Here is a 20,761-nt window from a genome sequence, read left to right as displayed (position 1 = left end):
ACTTGTGAGAAATCCATATTCTTTTGCCCCACCCCAGATCTACTGTAGTAGAAACTGTTTAGGTGTAGCCCAGCAATCCGTGATGTAACAAGCCTTTTAGGTGATCCTAATACACACTCAAGTTTTAGAATTACTGACCTAGATTACTAGATATTCCCAAAAGAACCCAGTGGTAGGAATTGATTTACCCATAAACAGGTTTTATTGCCTTTCAGGTTAACAAATACACTCCCCGATATATGCATAGCGAGGTTGAAAGACTAGTCACAATTGCTTTTGATAGAATTACCTTTATTTTTCATAAATCATTTGATGTAGTAGGATTTTTGTAACTTTCTCTGTTTGAAAAGAAGGAGATATTACATATAAACAATCACTTTGAAGGAAGAGGAAATGTGGAATCCTCCCACCGGAATCCAGCTACCTGATTGCATATTCAATGTGAATCCCTTCTACCCAAATCCAGCTACCTGATTGCATATTAAATGTGGACTCCTCCCTACCCAAATCCAGCTACCAGAATTGCATATTAAATGTAAAATCCCCCCCAACCCAAATCCAGCTACCCAATTGCATATTAAAAGTAGAATCCCCTCCACCTGAATCCAGCTACCTGAATTGCATATTATTTTGCTTTCTCTTCAGATACCCCTGTGAGAGGGAATAATTTGTGACAAGTGATCTCAAAACTGCCAAAATAAGAATTAGTTGACAGGTCCATGATTGCACATGACAATTGGAAGTGCATGGATTTTTCAGTCCCTTTTTAAAATAAGTTAACCTGTCTTTTATCAGCCAAATCAATTCCACAGAGAATTTTTAAGCAAGGGAATAGGAGAGAAGAGGCAGGAGAAACATCCTCAAAAACATGAACCTTTTTAGCATGGGCATTTCATGAGTATAATCAAAGGCCTGCCTATCCCTTACACTGAAGGTCAAGTCATCTGGTTCTATCATTCATGCTAAGCATTGGTTATATTGTATTGCAACCCATACATTCAGGCACCTGGGTAACAATAAGGGGGTGAGGGAGATGTGGCATCAGGTAATCTTTTGAAGAGATTTTCTATTTACTGGGTGTATTATGGAAAGACGATATAGATCGTACCATATTTTTTCCCTCCAGAATTCTAATCTACTCCATGGGGCCTGGGACAAACTGAAATGTGATTATTAATCAAACTAATATTTATCTGGAAGTAGAAAAAGTAGACAAGGACAAGTAGCACTGCTGCCACTGCCAACCGAGCTTCTAACAAAGGCACAGTCAGGGCATTTATGAGGGTAAACACAGCCAACTCCTGTGCTTCTGTGCCGTGACTAGGGAGGATCTGGATTTTAGTGCAATTTCCAAAAGTCAGTGCAGTCCAGAGTTTAATCAGTACTGGCTAATAGCCCTTGGCAGCTTTGGATGGATGGCATTCTCCACCTGCCCAGCTGGGTACCATGCCTTAAGCACCCATATTTGATGCACATTCATGATTTCTTGGTTGCCTATAGTTGTCTCTCCCATCTGTTTGAGTGGCAGAGTGCCTGTGCCATAACAATCTAATATTCTAAAAGTTCTTCTTAACCTCTTTTCTCTTTTGGGTTACACATCTCTTTGAGTATCTGATGAAAGTTGTGGACCCCAGAAAAGTACACATATACACAAATACACACACACACACACACACATATATATACACACACACATACAGGAACATATATATTTATATATATGAAATTTATATATATGAAGTTTCACAAGTTGCCCCACCTTCCTATGCCTCCAAAGGATCACAGCGAAGCCAGGAACTTCAGGCTAAGAAATATCCCTAGAATGTAGAGAGTAGGTAAAATAAACATTTTTCCCCAAATATCAAGGAAAACTGCAAAACAAACAAACAAAAACGACTGTGTGCTTAGGAGAAAAAAAAATAGCAATGCTAAACAGAGTTACAAGGAAAGTTTTATGGAAGTGCTAATGAAGAAACTAGTAATTTCCATGGGATAGTTCAAGGGTGGCTTCTTGGAGAATGGTTCCTGTATCAGGCAAGTGAGAATAGGATTTTGATTGGGGGAAAGGAGGGAAAGAAATTTCAGGAGAGAGGAAAGTGTAAGCAAAAACATAGAGAAATGAAAGTGCAAGAATCCCTCTGGTGTGGCTCAAAGGTAGGATACATGGAAAGAGAGAGGGCTGGAAAGGTGGAACAGATTCCAAGCATGGTGAGCCTCAGAAACAATGCTATTCCCAATGAAGAGTCCTTAGGCTTTTGGCAAAAGGTGATGACCTGCTCCAAGCTGGAAAAGACTATTAGTGAGGGCAGTGGTATTATCAAAAGGCAGAGTAGTGGGGCATCTGGAAAGGTTCTAAATATTCTACATTGGAACCTGTTAGGCCACATTGCCTTACCTCAACTTTGGATTGTTTGATGGTGGCTCTAGAAGTTTCTATTCAATTAAATCATGATGAACCTGAGATTCTTACACTTGGTTAAGTGCTAGTAGGAAAACGCATCCTAGTGAATGTTCTGATGAGTTGAGTCTAGGATGCTGAAAGAGTTAAAATCTCTTTTGGATTAAAAGAGTGAGAATCAATTTGGACTGAAAAGAGAAAAGAAGCCCTGCCACTAATCAGACAGGGAGGACAGACACAGATAAAGCCAGCTGCAAAATTAGCAGGAAACACTTTCTGCCAAGGTCATGCAGCAGTTATAAAGTGCCATAATGATCCCCTCTTTAGGTGATTGCTGACTTCTCACCAATGATGCCCCTGACTGCTGGCTATTTTCATTTATTACTAGAGATACCCAATTGCTCAGCCATCATCCCCTCATGACAGCATCCAATCCTGGCTAAATCTCTCTTTTCCTAATCCCACCTCAAAACAACCAATCCAAAATGGATACCTGCTTCCCTTAGATGCTCCTCAAAATTCTTCAGTGGAAGTTCAGTTTACAAAAGATACCTCCTTCCTCCCTCTTGCCTAGGAGTGACATCTCTCTATGCAAGGCAATAAATATGAGTTTGTCAGGCTACAGGTGTAATCCTCTAGGTTTTAACAACTCATTTGATGATGAAAGTTTTCCACTCCCCAGGACTCAAAGTCAAGAAACAGTCTCCCTTTCCGTGTCAATAGCACAATAAAGTAGCTTCCATTTCAAGTAATAAGGCTCATAAGTTCACACAGGGACTCTTCCAATATGGGAGGAAGCAAGGCTTTGACTAGGTCATCCTCATCCCTCATCTTTTGAAGAAATGTGGATTGATGTAGAAAGCAGAGGAAACAGGTGCTTTCTAAAAAAAAATTGTGAGTAGGGTCTATTCACAACAGCTTAATTTAAGTAAATAGAATTAACAGAGTCCCAAGATAATAGGGAAGTAAAATGGGTATAGAAAAATGATTTAAAAAGTCCTTCCCTATCAAAACGTAAATAACATATTAAAAGTAGGACAATTTTGATGGTGCCAACCTCTTTGCATGAAGGACGGAGATTGAGATTTTTGTTGAGAGAGTTCATTATAAAGAAAATAGCAAAAAGGAAACAAATGTCCTAGCAATAGATAAATAAAGTGGGCGTCTATGGCTGAACTAGGGAAGCAAGTTCAAGGTTGCAATATGGCTTCAGGGAATCTCTGCCAGCAGGAACAATTGAGAATGTAAGAGTGGATTTGGTCACCAAGAAATGGGATGTAGTAGGAGAAGAGAGCGAAGGGCAGAAACAACCACAGTACCTTTAAGGATCAGATAGAGAAAGAAATGATTCAAGAATCTCCTATGTTTCAATTACTTCCGAGTCAATATATCCAGCCCTGCACTCTATTGGGCTCCAGAGCCGTAAATTCTAGAAGCCCCACTACACACTTGTTATGATGGCTCAAATGGGTGCGAAGTCTGTAGGACCAGTCATGAAAAATAAGAGAGTACTGCTGTTCTCACACATGTCAGGTTAAGGTTCTGTGTCTCCCTTCCTCCAAGAGACTACTTCTTGTTTGTTTGCAAGGAAAATAAAAAATATCTACTAATCTCTTGGATAGTGCCCCTTTTATTTTTAATCTCTTTGCCCCTCAAATATATATATATATATATAATATATATATATATATATGTCTTCATTAATAACTTAGCGAGAAAGTTGTCACTTTGTACCCCGGATAAAGCAAAGGAAGTTGTAAACGGTTTTATCATTGGCCCACAATTTCTGCCACAGGAAGAGTAAATGATTAAAAAAAAAAAATCAGAAGTTTCTGCCTTGACTGGGAAGTTATCAGGGACATCTCTGCAGAGATTTGGCTATAACAACAAAGGTCATACATCTATCCTTGTTCACTCCCATACATGAAGGGAGAAATGACAAATTGGGGGTCTAGCGCACTTTGCATGCATTCTTTAAAGGATCAGATATAGTTTTGTTTGTTTGTTTGTTTTTGAGATGGAGTCTCTGTTGCCCAGGCTGGAGTGCAGTGGCATGATCTCAGCTCACTGCAACCTCCATCTACCAGGTTCAAGTGATTCTCCTGCCTCAGCTTCCCGAGTAGCTGGGACTGCAGGCGTGCACCACCATGCCTGGCTAATTTTTGTATTTTCTGTAGAGACAGGGTTTCACCATGTTGGCCAGGCTGGTCTTGAACTCCTGACCTCAGGTGATCCACCTGCCTCGGCCTCCCAAAATGCTGGGATTATAGGCATGAGCCACCATGCCCGGCCAGATACATCTTTAGCTTTGTGGTCTAGTCTTTGTTGCAATTATTCAGTTCTGTCATTGGATGGCCAAGTAGCCATAGACAATATGTAAATGAATGGACATGGCCATGCAACAATAACATTTTATTTACAAAAACGAGCAACAGCCCATATTTGGTCCCCATGAATCAGAGTTTGTGAATTCCTGCCTTGTGAATGATTGGAAACTCTTCACCTCAGAATGGAGGAGGATATAGTGGAGGGAGATTGCCTGGTTTTGTTCCCTGATTCTAACACTACTAAGTATGTGTTACTTAATTACTGATGCCTTCATTTCCTCATCTGTAAAAAATGGATAATAATAGTCATCATATTAGATTGTATGACGATCAAAGGAATCAATACATGTCAAGCACTTAAACCTGAATCTGGCATGAGAAATTACTCAGTAACTATTGTGACAATTACCTTCAGGTGGAAGGCTGAAGCCAGTGGTGGGTAACATCTAAATATGATTTGCACATTGCTTTGGATAAGAAATAAGAGTATATAAAGGCCTTTCGCTGGCTTTTATCTCTTGCTGTCCCACAAATTTTTACCTCATTGGCATTTTAAAAATCAAAAGAGCCCTATTCCAAAGCAAAGAGAAAATCCCAGTTATGGCAGGTCCTAGAAGAATGTTTCCACAAACCTTCAGACTCAACGTGTTCAAAAACAAATCTTTCATTACCACCCCAGCTCTATTTCTCCCCCTAGTATTGCAATTTCAGAAACATCTGTTGTCTAAGCTTGAAAACTAAGAACTTCTGTCTCCTCCCTCTCAATCCATTCACACCCAGTCACCAAACTCGATCAATTTCACTTCCACAAGATCCTTCGAAGCCATTCATTTCTTTGCATTCCTACAGCACTGAGTTCAGGTTGTCATTATTTTTCACCTGTACTACAGCAGTAGTCATCCTATCTCTAATCTTGCCCCCAACCCATCCCTTTTGCACAATATCACTCATGAACTCTTTCATAAAAGCAAACCTAACCACTCTCATCACTCTACCCATGAAACCTTAGCATGGCATAAAAGTTCCTTAACGATCTGACCTCTTCAGTCTCATCTCTGCTGCCATCTCTCAACTCCTTCCTCTGCTTTTCCTTCCAGTGTATGTTACAGTAGCACTAAACTGCTTGCTGGCCCATCATTTTCCCTGCCTTCTCAGCTGCTAACTCTGTACTCCTCTTTCAGATCTCTGGTAGTCTCTTACTGCTGAACAACCAGACTAACTTAGGCACCTTCTATTGGGCTTCCACAGGATTCTCTTGACTCATCTATCACAGATCTTACCATGCTGTAATGATCTGTTTGCTTATAAACATTCCCCAGAAGACAGTGAGCTCCAGGAAAGAACATATCCAGTCTTATTTGTGTTTGTCTTTCCGTTGCTTCCCACAACGCTATATCCATTATAGGTGTCCAGTAGTTTGGCTGAATTAATACACAATGAAACTAAAAAGTACAAAGGAAGAATGAGAGTGATTGGCAGGCCCTTGGAGGAGGGATCTATATCTGGTCTTTGATACCAAAGGGTTTGCAAAAGTCCAGGGAGGGGAGGAAATTGGTGGAGGACAGGCAGGGATCTGAAAGTCTGAAGAAAGGTTGAACATAAGGCATGAGAAAAGACCATTAGATTTAGTGACCAGGATTTTCCTGGAAAACTCAAGAGTAGATTTTTAATAACTAGGTAATTAAACTGAGAAGAGAGATTATTTAGAAATAGAGACAGTAGGCATAGGTGGTTTTGAAATGAGTTAATGGATTGTCTCCTGTTTGTGTTTTAGGATGAGGAAGCATGAGTTATCTCTAAGATAAGATCATAAAAAGAGAAGAAAGACAAGTTAGAATTAAGAGTTAAAGCATGGGGCAAGAGCACCAGTAGAATCAAGAGTCCAGATAAGAGGATTCTCTTTGCTAGGAGAATAGCTACTTAATCTTCAAAGTCAGAAGCAAAAGAAGAGCCAGAGAATACCCAAGTGGGAGATTTTGAAAGAGTGAAGAGGAAAGCTGAGAGCTTCAATCTAATGGCTACCCTCAGCTACATGTGGACACAGAATGGGAAGTGCTGAGCTCTCAGAAAGTCAAAGGAAAGAGGAGAGTGCTGAGCTCTGGGAAAGGAGATGAAAAGGCAGAAGGAGACAGTACTTCTTCACTTTGCTCAGGTGAAGAGAATGTTGAATACAGAAATGAATCTCCAAGTTCTTCAAGGAAAATCCTGGTACCAAAAGTAACAAAAAAAATACTTTCTGTTATATCTTATGGCTCCAAAACACTTTATAGAATTAACTTTTGTTGGTTTACAAATATACTATAATAATTCAACATACCTGCTTTGAGTTCATTGTACCTACACCTAACAAATGGGAAAATTTAGGCCACCTGGAATTTCACCTTTTGACACATCGTGGGAAGCCTCAGCCTTAGCTGATAAAAAACATGGTTCACATGGATGCAACAGCAAATAGAGATGCGTGAGAAAATCCCATAGGCAATACGGGCTCAAAGTGTGGTGATGAATAGCCTGAGGCAAGCAAACACTATCAAATAATTCAGTGGAATCAATGGTAAAAGATTGACCAACTACTTAGAAGACACTGACCACATGTGGGATTTATTAACTACCTATGCTGCTTCAGGTAGCAAGACCTACCAAACTCACACATATCTACATATTCTTTGTCAAGGAGTAAGTTGCACTACAACTGCATTACAAAAACAAAAAAGTCACTTCCAAATTCATATCTGCTCTAGCAGGCAACCTTCTTACTAACTCCTCCGTCTTCTTTCCCACTTTTTGCTGTTTGGGAAGAAACTGGAGATAAAACTGTACAAAACCACATAGGCAAATAACGACATGGGGTCAACCTCAGGTTTAGAAAACCCTGCCCCCAGAAATCATCCCCAGGCCTGGATTTGTGAAAGCCAGCATTCTGAGAGACTCTTTCCTAAAACTATCTGATCACAGTTGTACTGTCATTTATTAATTACCACGGGAACCACCAACTGTCATCATGAAATCTTTTATAGGCATACTGTAAATATTAAAAGAGCATATTAAAGTTATACCATAAGCAGCAGCAGCTGATGCTATTTTATGGAGACAATATTAGAGAGTATGCGGAATTATCACACTACAACGCCCATGATCTCTATTTCTTACAGCTGCCCTGGAGCATGACGCTGGGCCACAATTTTAACTCTTTAATCACAGAGGGGAGTAATTTGACTGATCATTTACACTGAAGCAAACTTTATCACTTAAACCAGGGTATATAGTTAATTATATAGATGCCTTTTTCTACATTCACCAGTCAACTTTTTATTATGAAAATGAGAGCAGGAGGATTTTCTTTGAAGTTTCCTGGGGCAGGAAAGAGTATTTCCCCTGTCTTATAGTTGAAATCAGTGTGTAGGAGTGGCTCCTAGAAGCCACATGACCTATCTGCGTTAGCTTAGACTGTGTGTCAAGTGCAGTGGCCATTCTGGCAAGATAGCACATTTGTCTGATGAACTTTGTGAAGTCAACCCAAAGCTAACTTGAGGCTTATTTGGGTTGTCTCATAAGACCTGCTGCTTGCTCCCCCAAAATCTTCCCCATTGGTCTGTCACAATATCTGAAACTTGTCCCACTGTACTTGAGAGAGAGACAACTAGGTCCAGAATCTTCTGTTAAAATGCAAAATATAGATGATAGTTTGGAAATACTGTTAATTATCTTAGGAGTGATTATAGTATTCTTATTATATAGGAGGATATTCTTATTCTTAGGAGATGCATGCTGGAGTATTAAAGTGGAAGTGTCAGCCAGGCGCAGTGGCTCATGCCTGTAATCCCAGCACTTTGGGAGGCTGAGGCAGGCGGATCATGAGGTCAGGAGTTCGAAAACAGCCTGGTCAACATAGTGAAACCCCCATCTCTACTAAAAAAAATACAAAAAGTTAGCTGGGCATGGTGGCATGTGCCTGTAATCCCAGCTACTCAGGAGGCTGAGGCAGGAGAATCGCTTGAACCCGGGAGGCGGAGGTTGCAGTGAGCCAAGATCGCACCATTGCCCTCTAGCCCAGGTGACAGTGCAGGACTCCGCCTCAAAAAAAAAAAAAAAGTGGAAGTGTCTTGATATTTGAAATTTACTTTCACATGTTCAAACAATACAGAAATATGTAGTGAATACACATATACACTCATTCATACAAGTTGAGATATAAAGCAAATATGACAAAATGCCAACAAATTGTTGAATTAAGGTAGAATGTATAGAAGTATTTTTGGTACTTTTTTTCAGCTTGGTTTTAAAATCTTCATGATTAAAAAGGGAAGAAAACTCAGATATCTGAGCATACCCCCAAACCCACTGAATCAGCATCCTTGGGTATGGAACCCAGAAAGAGGCATTGCCAGTAAGTGCCTGAAGTAAGTTTTAGGGCCAATAATAGTTGAAAATTATTGAATTATAATGCTAAATACTGATGGAAGAATAAGTGTAATGACTACGTGATAAAAAGTGCAACTTAGAAGAAGGATGGAGCAAGATGGTAGAGTAGTACTCTCCAGTGATTGTCCCCCAACAGAGACATCAATTTGAACAACTACCCACATGCAAAAATACCTTCACAAGGGCTAAGAAAAACATATGAGAGATCACAGTGCCTGGCGGTAGCACAAAAATAAGAAAAGATACATTGAAGAGGGTAGAAAGGAGAGTTTTACATTACCTGTGTCACCCCTTCCCAACTCCAAGCAGCATAGCACAGAGACAGATACTGTCCACTTAGGGGAAAGAGAGGTAAGTGAACTTAAGACATTCTCTCAGGCCCCAACACTGGGCCCACCATTGTAAAATTCAGTACCAGGAAGACTCCCCCACAGTCTTTTACACAAGACCCTGCAGAATGAGTCTCAGCACCAGTCATGTCCATACTACCCCGGATTTCAGGCTTGCATGGTGGACTCAATGTCTTTATCACCATCAGGCCAACTTTAGCGGTTCTGGGCTCCATACAGCTCTCAGCAGCAGGGAACCATCAGTGTCCTCAGGCGTCTGGTGTGCCTCAGCACTACACCAACCACAGCAGGCCCCAGGCTTCAGGCAAAGCTGAACCAGCCATAGTGGGACTTGGGCTTCCGGCAGGCCAGAAGCCTGGGGTTTCCCAGTGCTATGCCAGCTGCATCGGTCCTGGGCTTCTGGTACACTGTAGCAGTGTGCCTGCTGCAAATCTTTCTCAGAAAAAGTTAGTTTGTGAAGACTGTAATAAGCACATATTTCTTCAAATGCAAAGACATCAACACATGAGTACAAGGAATAAGAATAATCAAGAAAAGGCCGGACGCAGTGGCTCACGCCTGTAATCCCAACACTTTGGGAGGTCAAGGCATGGGGATCACCTGAGGTCAGGAGTTCGTGACCAGCCTGGCCAACATGGTAAAACCCTGTCTGCACTAAAAATACAAAAATTGGCTGGGTGTGGTGGCTGACGCCTGTAATCACAGCTACTTGGGAGGCTGAGGCAGGAGAATCACTTGAACTGGGGAGGCGGGGGTTGCAATGAGCCAAGATCACGCCACCGAACTCCTGCCTGGATGACAAGAGCAAAACTCCGTCTCAAAAAATAATAATAATAATAATCAGAAAAACAAGACATCATCAAATGAACAAAATAAAGGGTCAATGACTGACTCTAAAGAAATGGAAATGCATAAACTGCTGGACAAATAATTCAAAATAATCATTTTAAGGAAGCTCAGCAAACTTCAAGAAACAGAGAATCAATGCAATGAAGTGAGGAAAACAAGTGACCAGAATGAAAAATGTAATACAAAGACTAAAATAATTTTAAAGAATCAAACAAAATCCTAGAAGTGAAAAATACAATGAATGAAATGAAAAATTCAGTAGAGAGCAATAGGTCATAGACTTAATCAAGCAGAAGAAAGAATCTGTGAACTCTAAGACAGAGTACTTGAAATTATGCAGTTCCAGGAGAAGAAAAATGAAATGGAATGGGAAAAGCTTATGGGATATATGGGACATCAAAACAACAAATGTTCTAGTCAAAGGAACCAAAGAAGAAGAGTAAGATAAAAGAGCTGAAAGCTTGTTTAAAAAAATCATAGAAGTAAACTTCCCAAATCTGGAGAAATATATCCAGGTACAGGAAGGTCAAAGGTTTCTAATCAGATTCAATCAAAATAAGAATACCCTAAGACATATTATAATCAAACTGTCAAAATCCAAAACAAAGAGATGATCTTGAAAGCAGCAAGAGAAAAGATGCAAATAACATATAAGGGTGTTCCAATATAGCTAGCAGAGACTTCTCAGCAGAAATCTTACAGGCAAAGAAAGGGTAGGGTGATATATCCAAATTACTGAAGGGGAAAAAACCCCCTGCCAATCAAGGATAATGTACCAGCAATGCTGTCTTTCAGAAATGAAGGAGAGATACTTTCCCAGAGAGACAAAAGCTGAGGGAGTTCATTGCCACCAGACTTGTCTTACAAGAAATGCTAAAAGAAGTTCTTCAAGCTTAAATAAAAGAATGACAATGAATAACACAAAAACACCTAAAAGCATAAAACTCACTGGTAAAAGTTAGTACACAGTCAAATTCAGAATACAGATGCTCCTGAAACAATGGGCACATCATAACCACATCATAATTTCAGGAGCATCCGTATTCTGAATTTATGACAGGGTTATGATATACCCATGGTAAGTAAAAAAAATTCAGGTTAAAAGCGCATTTAATGCTGGCAACACAGCAGACAGTCCCCGACTCTTCATAGTTTGACTTACAATTTATTGACTTTGCAACGGTGCTAAGTGACACACATTCTGTAGAACCCATAACCCCATCATAAGTCATAAGAAGCTCCTCAACTTGTGATGAGGTTACATCACAATAAAACCATCATAAAGTAAAAAAATTGTTAGCTAAACCATTGTAAGTTGAGGACCATCTCTACTCTAATACTGTAATAGTGGTGGATAAATCATTTACATCTTTAGAATGAAGGTAAAAAACCAAAACTATTAAAAATGATAAGAGCTACAATAATTTGTCAAGAGACATGCAGTACAAAGAGATGTAAATTGTGACATAAAAAATTCAAAATGTTGGCGGAGTGGAGTAAAAGTGTGAAGATTTGTTTTGCTTTGCAATCAAAGTTAAGTTTTTATCAGCTTAAAATAACCTACAATAACTAGAAAATGTTTTTTTGTAAGCTTCATGTTAATCACAAAACAAAAACCTACGGTAGATGTACAAAAAATAAAAAACAAGGAATTGAAACATACCACTAGAAAAAATCACTTCACTACAAAGGAAGTGAAAGAGCCACAAAGCCACAAGTGAGGAAGGAAGAAAGAAAAGATCTAGAAAAAAAACTAGAAAACAACACAATAGCAGTAGTAAGTCCTTACCTATCAATAATTACATTGAATATATATGGATTAAATTTTCTGATTGAAAGACATAGAGTGACTGAAGGTATTTTGAAAAAACAAGACCCAATGATATGTCGTCTACAAGAAACTCACTTCACCGTAAGTGCACACATAGACCGAAAGTGAAGGGATGGAAAAAGACATGCTATGCAAATGGAAACAGAAAAAGAGCAGGAGTAGTTACATGTATATTAGGCAAAACAGACTTTAAGTCAAAAACCATAAAAAGAGACAAGGAAGGGCATTATATAATATTAAAGGAATCAATTTAGCAAGAAGATATAACAATTGTAAATATATACCCACCCAACACCAGAGCATCTAAATATATAAAGCAAATATTTATAGGTCTAAAGGGAGAGATATACTGCAATACAATAATAGTAGCGGACTTTAACACTCCATGTTCAGCAATTGACAGATCATCCAGACTAAAAATCAATAAGGGAACACGGAACTTCAACTACACTGTAGATCAAATGGACCTAACAGACATATATGAAACATTCCATTCAACAGCTACAGAATACACATTTTTCTCAACTGCACATGGAACATTCTTCAGTATAGATTTTATGTTAGACCATGAAACAAGTCTTAACAAATTTAAGAATATTGAGATCCTATCAGCCATCATTTCTGATCACAATGGTATAAAATTAGAAATCAATAACAGCGGAAACTTCAGAAAATTCACAAATCCATGGAGATTAAACAACATAATCCTGAACAACTAATGGGCCAATGATAAAATTAAAAAGAAACTTACAAAGTTTCTTGAGACAAATGGAAATGGAAACACAACATACAAACCTATGGGATCCAGAAAAGACTGTTCTAACAGGGAAATTTAAAGAAATAAACACCTACTTCAAAAAAAGAAGCAAGAACTTAAATACACAACCTAACATTACAACTTATAAAACAAAAACAAAGCTCAAAGTTAGTAGGACGATGAAAGTAACAAAGATCATAGCATTATCAAATGAAATTAAAACTTAAAAACCAATAGAAAAGATCAACAATTTTGAGTTGGCTTTTTGAAAAGATTTTTTAAAAATCAACAAACCTTTAGCTAGAATAAGAAAAGGAAAAGAGGACTCAAATACAACCATAAATTAGAAAGAAAATATTACAACTGATTCAGCAAAAATACAAAGAACCATAGGAGACTATTATGAAGAATTACATAGCAATAAATTGGATAATCTAGGAAAAATGGATACATTTCTTGACACATACAACCCACGAAGACTGAATTATAAAGAAATAGAAAACCTTGACAGACCTATAATGAGTAAGTAGATTGAATTGGTAAAAAAAATTCTCCCACCTGGTTTTTGTCATTAGTTCTGTTTATGTGGTGAATTATGTTTATTGATTTGTGTGTGTTGAACCAGTCTTGCATCCCAGGGATGAAGCCAACTTGATTGTGGTGGATAAGCTTTTTGATGTGCTGCTGGATTTGGTTTGCCAGTACTTTACTGAGGATTTTCACATTGATGCTCATCAGGGATATTGGCCTGAAGTTTTCTCTTTTTGTTGTGTCTCTGCCAGGTTTTTTGTATCAGGATGATGCTAGCCTCATAAAATGAGTTAGGGAGAAGTCCCTCCTTTTCAATTGTTTGGAATAGTTTCAGAAAGCATGGTACCAGCTCCTCTTTGTACCTTTGGTAGAATTCAGCTGTGAATTCGTCTGGTCCTGGGCTTTTTTTGGTTGGTAGGCTATTTATTACTGCCTGAAGGATCTAGAATAAGAAATACCATTTGACCCAGCAATCCCATTACTGAGTATATACCCAAAGGAATATAAATCATTCTATTATAAAGATACATGCACATGTACGTTTATTACAGCAGTATTCACAATAGCAAAAATATGGAACCAACCCGAATGCCCATCAATAATAGATGGGATAAAAAAAATGTGGTGCATATACACCATGGAATACTATGCAGCCATAAAAAGGAATTAGATCATGTCCTTTGCAGATCATGATGAAGCTGGAAGCCATCATCCTCAGAAAACTAACACAGGAAGAGAAAACTAAACACCACATGTTCTCACTCATAACTGGGAGCTGAACAATGAGAACACATGGACACAGGGATGGAAACAACACACACTGGGACCTGTCGGGGGGCAGGGGGAGAGAGAGCATCAGGATAAATAGCTAATCCCATGTGGGGATTGATACGTAGGTGATGGGTGCAGCAAACCACCATGGCACATGTTTACCTATGTAACAAAACTGCACCCTCTGCACATGTATCCCAGAACTTAAAATAAAAAGTGTTTAAAAGTGTACCATCAAAAAGAAGCCTAAGATCTGATGGTTTCACTGCTGGATCTTATCAAATGTTTAAAGAACTAATAGAAACTCTTCTCAAACTCTTCTAAAAAATCAAAATGGAACAACTACTTTTAAATTCATTTCAGGCCAGCATTACCTTGACACCAAAGTCAGATAAGAACACAACAAGAAAAGAAAACTACAGGCCAGTATCACTAATGACATGGATGCACAAATCCTCAGCAAAATACTAACAAACCTAATTCAAGAGCAAATAAAAAAGATCATTCACCATGATCAACCTGATTTATCCCAGAGATATAAGGATGGTTCAACACACATAAATCAATAAATGTGATGCATCACATTAATAGAATGAAGGATAAATCCATGTGATTATTTCAATGGGTGCAAAAAAGTATTCAACAAAATTCAACACCTTTTCAGGATAAAAACTCTCAAAAAGTTAGGCATAGAAGGAAAGTACATTAATAAAATAATGGCCATACCTGACAAATTCACAGCTAACATCACACTCAACGGAGAAAATTTGAAAGCTTTTTTCTCCAGAGAGCAGGAACAAGACAAGAATACCTGTTCTCACCACTTCTACTCAACATATTACTGAAGGTCCTAGCCAGAGCAATTAGGCAAGATAAATAAACGAAAGGGGTCCAAATTGGAAAGGAAGAAATTATGTTATCCTTGTTTGCAGATAATGTGATCTTACATATAAAAAACCCTAAAGACTCCATCAAAAAAAAACCATTAGAATTAATGAACAAATTCAGTAAAGTCTCAGGATACAAATCAACATATAAAAACCAATGTCATTTCTATACACTAATAGCAAACTATCTGGAAAGGGAATCAAGAAAATAATCCCATCTGAAAAAGCTATCAAAAAAAATACTTAGGAATAAATTTATCCAAGGAGGTGAAAAATTTCTACATTTAAAACTGTAAAATGTTGATGAAATAATTGGAAGAAGAAAAATAAATGGAGAGATAATCCATGTTCATGAACTGGAAAAGCTAATATTGTTAAAATGTCCATACTGCCCAGAGATCTACAGACTCAACACAACCTCTATCAAAATACAAATGATATTCTTCACAAAATAGAAAAAACAATCTTAAGATTTGTCTGGAACCATAAAAGACACAAAATAGCTAAAGCAATCTTGAGCAAAAAGAATAAAGCTGTAGGCCTCATACTACCTGACTTCAAAACAAGCTACAAAGCTATAGTAACCAAAGCAGCATGGCACTGGCATTAAAAAGAGGCACATGGACAAATGAAGCAGAATAGAGAGGCCAGAAATAAATTCATGCAACAACATCCAACTGATTTTTGACAAAGGCACCAAGAACACACAATGGGGAAAGGTAAATGGTGTCAGAAAAACTGGATATTCACCTGCAGAAAAATGAAATTAGACCCTTATCTCATATCACATACTAAAATCAACTCAAAATGGGTTAAAGACTTAAATGTAAGACTTGAAACTATAAAACTACTAGAAGAAAAGAGGGGAAAAGCTCCATGATATTGGTCTGGGTGGTGATTTATTTTGGATATGACCCCAAAAGCACAGGCAACAAAAGCAAAAATAGACAAATGGGTTTATATCAAACAAAAGCTTCTGCATAGAAAGGGAGCAATCAATTGAGTAAAGAGACAACCCACAGAATGGGAGAAAATATTTGCAAAATATATATATGTTAAAGGGTAATACTCAAAATATGTAAGGAATGCAAACAACTTAATAGCAAGAAAATGAATATAGTAGTCCCCCCTTATCTGTGGTTTTGCTTTCTGTGGTTTGTTACCTGTGGTCAGCCACAGTCTGAAAATATTAAATGGAAAAATTCAGAAATCATCAATTCATAATTTTTAAGTCATGTGCCATCCTGAGAAGTGTGATGTAATCTTGCACTGTCGGGCTTCATCTGCCCAGCATATGAATCATCTGTTTTTCCCGCATAACCATGTTACATATATGCTACCTGCCCTTTAGTCACTTAGCAGCCATCTCTGTTGTCAAAATTTTAAAAATAGTATAAATAGGGTTCTGTACTATCTACTGATTCAAGAATCCATTGGGGATCTTGAAAAACATCCTCTGTGGATAAGGGGGAAGCTACTGTAATCCAATTTAAAAATGGGCAAAGGATATGAATAGACATTTCTCCACGAGATATATGCAAATCTTCAACAGACATTTGAAAAAAAGACTCAACATCCCTAATCATCAGGGAAGTACAAATTAAAATCACAGTGAGATGTCACCTCACACCTAGTAAAACGGCTATTATCAAAAAGATGAAAGATAAGCATCGGTGAGGATGTGGAAAAACTACCACGTTATTTATTGGTGGGGATGTAAATTAGTACAGCCATTATGAAAAACAATGTGGAGGTTCCCTAAAAAACTACAAACAGAAATACTATATGACCTAGCAGTCCCGCTACTGGGTAGATATCTAAAGAAAATAAAATCAGGATGTCAAAGAGATATCTACGTTCCTATGTTTACTGCAACATTATTTACAATCACTAAAATATGGAATTAAGCTGAGTGTACATCAATAAATAAATGAAGAAAGAAAATGTGGTATATACTCACAATGGAATACTATTCAACTTTAAAAAGGAAGGAAAGCCTGTCATTTGTTACAACATGGATGAACTTGGAGGACATTATGTTAAGTGAAATAAACTAAGCATGAAAAGACAAGTACTGCACAATCTCACTCCTGTGGAATCTAAAACAAGAAAAGATCTTACAGAAGCAGTAGAATGGTGGTTACCAGGAGCTGGGATGGTTGCCGGGAACAGGTTGGGGGATGGTCAAAAGACAAAATTTCCCTTAGGAGGAATAGTTCAAGAGATCTATTGTACAACATGGGGATACAGGTAACAGTACATTGTATTCTTGAAAAATGGCTGAAAGCGTAAAGTATTCTCACTACAAAAAAGGTAACTATGTGGGGTAATGTGTTATGGTTATTAGCTAGATTTAGTCATTTCACAATGTTATTTACTAAAAAACAATATGTTATAAGCAGTAAATGTGTATAATTTAATGTCAATTTAGAAAATTGTTTAAAGAGCAACTTATTTTAAGGAGAAAAATCAACATAGGTAAAGACCCTTATTTCCTCTGAGCTAAAAATGCAATTAAGTTAATGGATAGGAGTAATGTCACTCCTTAATTGTGTAGAACTGAAATCTATAAGAGCCTGGAAGAGAGTTTCAGTGGAAAACAACAGGAGGATCGAAAAGGGTTAGGAGAACAGCACGATATTTTCTTTCTAGAAGAAATCTGCTCAGGAGTGCAGAATTCATGTGGTGAGAATTCTTCAGTGGCTCCCTACCTCACCATTATCTGACCTTGCAGCAAAATCACTTGTGAAGCTTTAAAAATATATAGACTAAGGCCTGCTGATCCCCAAACGCCATCTTCACCCATTGGAACAGTCTCTCTGTGTTTTAAAAGCTCATAGGTAATTTTAATACACAGCCAAGGTTCAAAAGCACTTGCCTATAGAATGAAACCCAAACTCTCAAGCCAGGAAAATTCTGTCTTCTCTAGGGCAGGAGCCTGTCAGCCATCTTAGTACTCCAACAGGCACAGTGCTTGACACAATAGACTCTAAATAAACGATAACTGAATTAATACATCAATGGGCTGGATGGATGAATAGACTTAAATTAGGAGCCCTGAGGCATTAAAGATAATTTGAATATCCTCAAATGAGGGTAAGAAAGAGAAGGGAGCCCAAGGGGGAGACCAGAGGCCAGAAGCAGGAAAAGTGAATGCCAAAGAAAATTCTACCCGATTTGCAGTTTTTCTTAGGGCTATCAAAGGATTTATAATCTCCTTTAAGGACAAGTGGGAGAATGCGGTATAGGGTTTTTTTTGCTCATATATGCACATTTGGGAGCCCCTTCAATGATAAGTTTACACTATGTTTTCATAATCCTGTAAAGCTACAGGACATTATTTTTCAAGGTTCAAAGACGCTATTCAATCTGGTGGATCCCAGACCTGAAGAGGGCATGCTTTCAGTGATTTACCTGAGCTGGAGTAGGATGTTGGCTCTGTCTATCCATTTAAGTTTTCACCTATTTCTTGTCTTAGGTTTGGGCTGGTTGCAGATTTCCTTTTAATAATGTCATTGTGACTTATAAAACACGCTTATTGGAAATTCTTGTTTTTTGTATATGGGACATGAAAGAGGCATGTTTCCCTTAGTTGGCAGAAAAGAAGAAGGTGTCATACTTCCTTGAAAAACATTATTAACCAAGTCCCCACCCATAGGTGGGTCCTTGGTGATAATTTCTTTTGGAGGAAAGGAGGAGGAACAAAACAGAGTAAGAGGGAGGAAACCCATGAAATGAAAATCTGACTCTCCCCTGGAAATGTGGGTGGATAAATGAATCCTCGCTTTGGAAAACTAGTATTACAGGAAAGTCCATTCCGTTGCTCAGGGTACTATTACTCACTCATTTCACCACTGCAAACTCCTGCATGTGGGTATTAGATTCAACAAGGTGAACAGGACCCACTAACGTGTATTTAAAATTCATCCTCTGTTATCAAAATAGAAACCCAACTTTTCTGTGCTCCAGATGAAGAAGTTTATGCACATGATTTCCAAGGTTTCTTCCAGCTCTCTGGCTCAACTGGACTCAAGGCTTTCTCTCATTTATTATACCCGCTGGTAAAATGTTTGGCTCATGAAATTGTTTGAGAAGCTCATCAAAATTTCGGACCTTCTCCCCCTGAAGTATGCCCATACACACATTTGTGTACACTCCAGGGGGGTTCATGAGCCCCTCTGAATCTACTTTTATAAACCCATACCGGCTGGGTGTGGTGGCTTATGCCTGTAATCCCAGCACTTTGGGAGGGTGAGGCAGGCGGATTACCTGAGGTCAGGAGTTCAAGACCAGCCTGGCCAACATGGTGAAACCCCCTCTCTGCTAAAAATACAAAAATTAGCCAGGCGTGGTGGTGCATGTCTGTAAGCCCAGCTACTTTGGAGGCTTGAGGTAGAAGAATCACTTGAGGCTGAGGCTGCAGTGAGCCGAGATCATGCCACTGCACTGTAGGCTGGGCAACAGAGCAAGATTCTGTCTCAAAAAAATAACAAAAAAAAAAACCTCACACCTTCCTAATTTGCTCAAAAACTCCCCATACATTCTTAAAATGTGCTGGCTGCTATTCAAAGCTTCCCACACTATGTACACTAACCCATCCTTCTAAGAGTGTCTCCCAAAATTCGTTCATTTAGCTTACATGTATTGAGCATTTACCCCTTTATAAAACATTAAAATCATGTTTTATGTATACGTGTATATGTTTATGTATGTAAATATAAAGCATACAACATACAGCGTATATTAGGAACAGAAGGGTAACAAAGATGTAAACTTTGTTAAGGTATACAGAAGTTATTATATAAAGACTTGCCATTAAGGAGTTTATAATCTAGAACGAAAGATAAGACAGGTATATAAATAATGATAAATTAAAAAGTGGGCCGAGTGCAGTTCCTCACGCTTGTGATCCCAGCACTTTGGGAGGCTAAGGTGGACGGATCACTTGAGGTCAGGAGTTCGAGAGCAGCCTGGCCAACATGGTGAAACCCTGTCTCTACTAAAAATACAAAAATTAATCAGGCGTGGTGGCGCACCCCTGTAATCCCAGCTACTCAGGAGGCTGAGGTGGCAGAATCACTTGAACCCAGGAGGTGGAGGTTGCAGTGAGCCGAGATTGTGCCACTGCACTCCAGACTGGGAGACGGAGTGAGACTCTGTCTCAAATAATAATAAAAATAATAATAATACTTAATTAATTAATTAAAAGGTGGCAACAGCTGTGGCCTAACAGCCATTTGCTCTTTATTCCTTGATTTTGTTCCACTGCTCAATTATCCTAGACATAACTGATTTTATTTAGCTTTTTTAAAGGGATGGAAGTGGGAGAGACATTCGTGTGTGAATAGTGAAGCATGATGCCTGGAACTGCAGCAGCCATGCTGTGACTGAGAGGAGTTTTAGCTTGTAGAAAACACACCAAAAGTAAGAGAGCAGAAAGATGAAAGGAACCCGAGTCCTTGATGGAATGGTAGAGCTGCTGACTTGACCAACCAAGGAACTGGCTGCCTTCCAGACTTCTTGTTAGAGACATAGTACATTCCTTCTTAATTTAATACATTCCGAGCTGTATTTCCTGCTACTGGAGTTGGAAACATCCTCACTGTTACAGGTGCCGTAAGACAGGCATGAATAATGG

The sequence above is a fragment of the Pan paniscus genome, chromosome 11 (genome assembly GCF_029289425.2).
Source record: "Pan paniscus chromosome 11, NHGRI_mPanPan1-v2.0_pri, whole genome shotgun sequence".
In the NCBI taxonomy this organism is placed as follows: Eukaryota; Metazoa; Chordata; class Mammalia; order Primates; family Hominidae; genus Pan; species Pan paniscus.
Note: the sequence above shows the minus strand (reverse complement) of the source record.